Source organism: Asparagus officinalis, chromosome 9, assembly GCF_001876935.1.
Source record: "Asparagus officinalis chromosome 9, Aspof.V1, whole genome shotgun sequence".
Lineage (NCBI taxonomy): Eukaryota > Viridiplantae > Streptophyta > Magnoliopsida > Asparagales > Asparagaceae > Asparagus > Asparagus officinalis.
This window is the reverse complement of record NC_033802.1, coordinates 27,786,549-27,792,320: the sequence shown is the minus strand read 5'-3', so window position 1 is coordinate 27,792,320 and position 5,772 is coordinate 27,786,549. Positions and strand designations below refer to the sequence as shown.

The following is a 5,772-nucleotide window of genomic DNA, read 5'->3' as shown; positions in this document are numbered from 1 at the left end:
TACAGGCCATGCAAAAGTCATCGTCGTCTATTGGGAGGTCGCTCGCCGTCGCCATTTTAGAGAGAGAGAGAGAGATTTGGGGGTTCGTAGAGAGAGAAAGGGTTTGGGGGGTTTTTAGAGGGAGGGGAGAAAAAAGAGGTGGGGAAATGAAAAGAGAGGATCCGGTTTGAATTTTTTTTTTTTTTGGGGGGGGGGTGGCGGGGGGTTGGGAAAGGTTAGGGTTTTGATTTTTTGTAGACAACCTAGATGAAATTTCCGTCTAGATTGATGTAAACTAAACGGAACAAACTAGACAAATTTTTTTTCCATCTTGTTTGAGGCAAAATAGACGGAAAAAAATTCGTCTAGTTTGTTCCGTCTAATTTGTTCATTTTTCTACTAGTGAAAAGTAAAAACACTAACATTCTACAAGCTCCATATCCACATTTTTACAATCTTCGGAAACATCACTGCTAAGAAAAATAGTCAAGATAGTTTTAATTGCTCTGATCAAAAACTTCATTCTCCTAGCTTGTATGCATAAAAACCCTCAAGATCGTTACTCGCCAAAAGCTTGTAAACTGCCACCGCAAAAATCATTATATTTTAATTTTTTGCTTAAACCTTGTCCCTTCAATCTTATAGAAATCTAATCAATTAGACATTCCCAGCTACAGGTAGACTTGGATCCAATCCATGATGTTATTCCATGTATACATTGAGCAAGGGAAACCAAAGAACGTAAGATGGTTGCTTTCCTCTATGGTTGCAAACTGTACGAATACATTTTGGATATGATACTTAATATCCGTATCCGCTTATCAATTTTGAATACACATACAAATATGGATATACCTGCGTAACGTAAATTCATTCCATATCCGCTAAGATTATATATATATACATACATACATATATACACACAAACACACACACACACAGATACAAAAATGAATATGCCTCGGTAATGAAAATTCATTCAATATCCAGTAATTTTACTGACTAAGGCATATCCATATTTGTGTGTGTATATATATGTATAATTCATTCTAGATATGGAATGAGTTTTCATTATTGAGGCATATCAATATTTGTATCTGTGTGTGTCTATATATATATACACACACAGATATAAATATGGACATGCCTCTATAATAAAAATTTATTCCATATCCAATAAAACTAGCATACATACATACGTGTGTGTGTATATATATAAAAATACATACATACATATGTACATTGAGGCATATCAATATTTGTATCTGTGTGTGTCTATATATATATACACACACAGATATAAATATGGACATGCCTCTATAATAAAAATTTATTCCATATCCAATAAAACTAGCATACATACATACGTGTGTGTGTATATATCGTTTATCGATCGCTGCTTGCGTGGAATCTTTGCCTGTACCGGGGACTTGTTGATCTGTGGACCGTCAAAAATCAGATCCAGTTGATCGTGAAGAAGGCTTATCATTCCCATTCTCTTATAGAAATAAGAATGGAAGTAAATATCTCAATAATATAAGATAAATACCCTTCTCAAGATCAAAACGACAGTATGATCTTGAGGGAACAAGTGATAGTGTGCGGATCTCTCCAAAGGTTCTTCTTTATGCTTAAGAATTCGCCTTTAGATCTAAAATTTGTGGCTCTCCTCTCACAAGGTCAGCAACTCATCTCAAAGATCGAAATTCCCGATCCCCCCGTGTATAGGGGTCCTAGGGGTGTATTTATAGGCTTAGGACGATGTGTTTTCGGATAATAATTCGTGATTTGGCCTTATCTTTAGTTAATAACGGTTTTACCATATTTAAAGATAACCCCAAGGTAGTTAGGGATGCTGTAGAATGAACGAATCCCGTAAATCTATTGAAAAACACATTGTCGAGAGGCTGAACGGGCGAAACATTGTTGTGTGTTTTGCAGGGGTGCGAAACACATATGAGTGTTCCACACATGTGTAAGAAACACTTTGGTGTGTTTCGCACATAGTGCGAAACATCCAGGTGTGTTTTACACTCTGTGTATGAAACACAGCTCTGGTTGTGTTGTTTCTCCGTCGTTTCGCGCGTTTCTTTGACTCGTATGCTTCGCCGACTTGCTTCGTTCATTTCCTTGCTTCTTTACGGTATCGGATGGTCCTCTTTGACTCGGATAGTGATGTTCATCACCTTCTCTTCATCTCGAGCTACATGCGGGAACCTATAGGCAATTTTTGACGTCTACAGATACCCCCTCTAAAGTGTTTCAGCCTCATTCTTTTATAGAGAAGACTAGAATACTTTGGATAATATAAGCCCAACCTTCAATTTGTTGACTTCTCTAGCTTTTAGTCTATTTAGTATTTTATCAAATAGTCTAAAATTCTTCCGGTGCTGTATTTATCGTCTGACCATTAGCTCGCATTGTTGAATCGACGTTGAACTGGTTATCTTCATCGGGATTTTGTATCTGAATTACAATTGAACTCTCCGGAATTATCCTCTCACCTGGAATTTTTCCTGAGCCTTATTTCGGCAACATTATCAGCGCATTGATCGGCGTCGACCTTCTTTATGGCGTGAATATAACTGAGTCTTTTTTGGTGAAAATATCAACATGTTAACCGGCATTGACACAGTTTATACTCATACATTAGTTGAAGTCTACACAGTTTAAGTTCTTAAGGCGTTGGAGCATGGAGAATCAGTTTATACTCATATACTCCTTAGAGTTTCGAGAATCAGTTTAACCTTGTTTACCCGTCGGAGGTCAGTTTATACTCGTATACTCATTGGAGTGTGAATATGGGCCCCAAATACATCAAAACGAGCGAAAACAGTCAAAAACAGACAAAAAACAATGCCAAAATTACTCGTTCACCCCTCCTTGGGTGCGAGACACATGTGATTATCTCGCATACGTGTGAAACACTCACACATGTCTCGTGTGCGAGACACTTACGAGTGTCTCGCACGGGCATGTGAGAGAGAGAGAGAGAGTGCACGTGAGAGGAGGAGAGAGAGAGAGAGAGAGAGAGAGAGAGAGAACTGGTTTTGGGGGGTTTTTTCAAGACCGAAAATTTTAGCCTCTTTTCCCTCTCTTCTTCTTCCTAAACTCCTCCAAACTCTTCTTCAAATCAAACTCTTCTAAACCCAACTCTTTAAGGACTCTTGAAAGCTTCTTATAAAAAGATTTCAAGCTTTTAAGAACCCCTAAACCCTTTCATCTTCTTCCCCTCTTGTTCTTGGCCAAAAATCATCCTCAGGATCTAGGGTTCTTTGGTGGGTTCTTGAGTTTAAGGCTTGGGCTCTTCTTCTTTTTTGGGCTCAAGCTTCTTCTTGGGTAAAGCTTCTTTTCTTCATGGCCTCTATGTATTGATTTTGATTCAAGAGGGTTATTTGATTCCAGAGTTCATGGGATGTGGTATGAACTTGGTTATGAGGGTCTTGATTTCCCCACTTAATCATGGCCGAAATTTGGTTTTGATGGTGAGGGTGATGGCCGAAATTTATCATGAGAGGTTTTGGGATTTCCCTCCCTCAATCATGGCTAAAATTAAACTTGGATTTAGAGGAAAAATATTAGAACCTTAACCCATGGTCTAACTTGTTTGGGACTTTTTGTTAAGGCCTTGATCTTGAGCATTCGAACATGAACCAATGTTAATATCGTGTAGATGTCGAACCGTCTGACTTGGTTGTAGAATTGAACTCGTTGCTTGCATGTATGCATCCCGTAGGTTTAACTATACTTCAACCAAAAAATCCTAATTTTTAGGATTTTGGTCAAAATTTATAATTTTCCTTTTAATTTTAGGCTCCTAAATTGGTTCAATATCTCACATTTGAAATTTTACCTGAACCGTCGATTTTTACTGCAGATTAGCAATGTCTCTGAGGCCGCCACGTATTCATAGGAGTTGATCGGCCTCTCAACATGTTGAAAGAACGACTCCTGCAGCTTCATCATTCAGGGGTGAGCTTTTATCACCTTTGTAAATTCAAAATTAATATTATGAATATCGCATCCTCATTTGTCTCCTTTGCGAGGCATTCGGGAAGAGCTAATATCCTATTTTGTGAGGATTAACGTTTAAAAGATGTGTTTTGTCTTATCAAAACACGTCTTAAGGAAAAAGGGGCAATTTTCATGCTGTATTGAACTCCGTAGAGGGGGGGTATATTGTCCCATTATTTTTCATAACAATGTACGTTGTCCCTTGTGTGTAAAATAGTTAAAATCGTCTCGCCAATTTGTAAGGCAGTAACTTTATCTTGCAGATCTGGGAGATGAGTTCAACTCCTTGCCTTGCCTTAAAAATATTTTTGTAATTGTGCATTATTTGTTTCAGTCGAATTCTCCTTGGATGTGTTCTCGCCTCATGCAGCAAGTGGTGGTAGCAGCGAGATTTACACTTCTGCTGACAATGCACCACTCGTCGCCACTACTCCTCAATTCCATCCGCATGGGCCCGAGTAAATTCCTCGGTTTGTGTGAGATGTGGATTGCCGTACACTGCGATGACTAATTACTGATGCCCCACTTACTAAGGATCCAAGCTCCACTCAAACTTTGAGGAAGCCTGATTGCTTGTTTGGTGATCATGTTGAAGACCTGGCTATGCTGACTCTTGAGGATGAATATTAGCTGAATTACGATGGTAGGAGTCTTCTATATCTTCCCTCGATCCCTCACCAATATACACTAGTACGTCTAGGGGCGCAAGCCGCGAAGCGGGAGATGTCTTGGCGTCTGACGGATGATCATGAGTGAGTTTATTGTGGGTTCATCACTCATCAGACGACCCCAGGTTCTAGTGATAGAAACTTTATTCGTGGACTCCGTCCTGGCATTCTGGGACAAGATATAGCCCCAACGAATGAGATGCCGATAATTGCCAACACGACAAGGAATCGGCTTGCCAGATTAGGGAGAAAGTTGCCCGGGTCAGGATATAAGTGTTATGGTTGGGTGCACTCATCGGCGAAGAAGTTGTGGACCCACATGACGGGTTACGTTCTTGGGCACTGGGGAGATGAGCTGAAGAATAACGGATTATATACTCCGATACGTGCCAGCATGTGTGGATTACCGATTAGCTCATACCATTTCTTAGCATTGTTGGAACTTTACAATCATGACACTAACGCCTTTTTGACTCATCATGGAGATCTAGGGCTGGCTTTTCATAAGATGCAGAAGGTTTCGGGACTACCTACGGGTGATCATCCATATCAAGAGTATTTCCCTCCCGGCCGATAGCTGAATCAAATAAAGAGAGCCTCTCCCGACATTTACGACACATTGTGGGATCTCATGTGTCATTATCAGACGACTTTAGCTAGCGTAGGTGTTCTGGCGAAGAAGAAGTTCTCACAGTTAAGCCTAAAGAAGTTTGTTGACTACTTGTTCAAGCATCTGGAGTATGATTCTGGTGAAGCAGCCTGCAAGTTAGAACCTCTGACTCCCAAAGAAATCAATAAACTGATTGAGAAGATCGGAGCTCAATCATACACTATTCCTGTTGTTAAGGGAAAATTTCCAGCGGGGACTAAGTTCAGGATGTTCCTGTGGCATACACATAAGTGGATTCGGCCTATGACTCTTTTGGCAGGATATCTTGCTATTTGGTTGAAGAAGTACGGCGTGCCGTACCAGTTCTCTGACGCCTTACAGATAGAGGTTCTCTTTCTAGCCATCCAGCTTGCTTATGGGAGAGACCTTTCCCTTCTTCTAGCGATGGTCGCCGATATACACTACGGACTTCGGCACTTAGTTAATGGCTTCACACAGGTG

General features: G+C 40.1%; 1 pseudogene; it reads right to left on the bottom strand.

Annotated features, from left to right (window-relative positions):
* The window catches only part of LOC109823322, an 8,552-nt pseudogene extending 3,271 nt beyond the window's left edge, over positions 1-5,281 (bottom strand).